General features: G+C 39.7%; 1 non-coding gene across 1 annotated transcript; it reads right to left on the bottom strand.

Moving 5' to 3' along the window:
- Positions 1-575: 575 nt before the first annotated feature.
- On the bottom strand, positions 576-681 carry LOC121217584 (small nucleolar RNA R71). The gene has a single exon (XR_005913691.1). It is a non-coding gene; the product is annotated as a small nucleolar RNA R71 (small nucleolar RNA).
- Between the last annotated feature and the right edge of the window lie 584 nt (positions 682-1,265).

Genomic DNA, 1,265 nt, shown 5'->3' with positions numbered 1-1,265 from the left:
TGACTAGAAGAAACTCGTCAGGACCACTACTTTTTGACGAAGAAATTAATCGCACAGTTCGCAGAAACCAAAGAGAAATAAGGTGAAGCTTAAGATACACAGAGAACGAGCAAGATGATGATATTCAAACCCTAACCGAGGAGATGGCTGAAAACCAAGACAATCAGCTACCTCCTGCGATACCTGTTGAACTAGCAAATCAAAATCCTGCTCCTCGTACTATGTATGATTATGCTAAACCTACTTTAACAGGAACTGACTCAAGTATGGTTAGGCCAACTATTACTGCAAATAATTTTGAACTAAAATCTAACACTATTCAAATGATACAGCAATTTGTTCAGTTTGATGGTTTGTAGGATGAGGATCCGAACACTCACTTGGCCTGGAATTCTACGATACATTTAAAATTAATGGCATTTTTTACGATGCCATTCATCTTCAGTTATTCCCTTTTACATTGAGGAACAACGCTAAATAATGGTTGAACTCGTTACCACGAGGGTCAATTACTACTTGGGAACAAATGACTGAAAAATTTCTATTAAAATATTTCCCGCCAGCTAAAACAGCCAAATTACGTAATGACATCTCTTCGTTTGTGCAGATGGACTTAGAAACTCTTTACGATGCATGGGAGAGATACAAGGACCTACTGCGAAGGTGTCCTCACCATGGATTACCTCTATGGTTGCAAGTTCAAACATTTTATAATGGTGTGAACCCCTTGACAAGGCAAATGATTGATGCAGCAACCGGGGGAACCATCAACAACAGAACACCTGAAGAGGCTTACGAATTTATTGAAGAGATGTCACTGAATAACTATCAGTGGCAAGTCATGAGGACTAAGCCAACTAAAACAGCAGGCATTTATAACGTCGATTCAGTTACTATGCTGTCAAACCAAGTAGAACTTCTAAATAAAAAGATTGATGGTTTACTTAGTTCTACTCAGGTACATACAGTAATGAGGTGCGAGACGAATGGAGGAAGAGCATGCACAGAGTATCAACCCTTTAACCCTAGCATTGAGGAGGAACAAGTCCAATATATGGGTAACAACAACTCTAGATCCCAAAACAACCCATATACTAACACTTGTAATGCAGGTTGGAGGAACCATCCCAATTTCTCGTGGGGCGGTCAAGGAAATCAAAGACTACAACATCCTCCGAGTTTTCAACAACCACCCTATCAATAGGAAAAGAAACCGAACCTTGAAGAGATGCTGTCTAAATTTATCTCGGTGTCAGAAACCCATT

The sequence above is a fragment of the Gossypium hirsutum genome, chromosome A02 (assembly GCF_007990345.1).
Source record: "Gossypium hirsutum isolate 1008001.06 chromosome A02, Gossypium_hirsutum_v2.1, whole genome shotgun sequence".
NCBI classification, from domain to species: Eukaryota; Viridiplantae; Streptophyta; class Magnoliopsida; order Malvales; family Malvaceae; genus Gossypium; species Gossypium hirsutum.
This window is presented reverse-complemented; position numbering and strand designations above follow the sequence as displayed.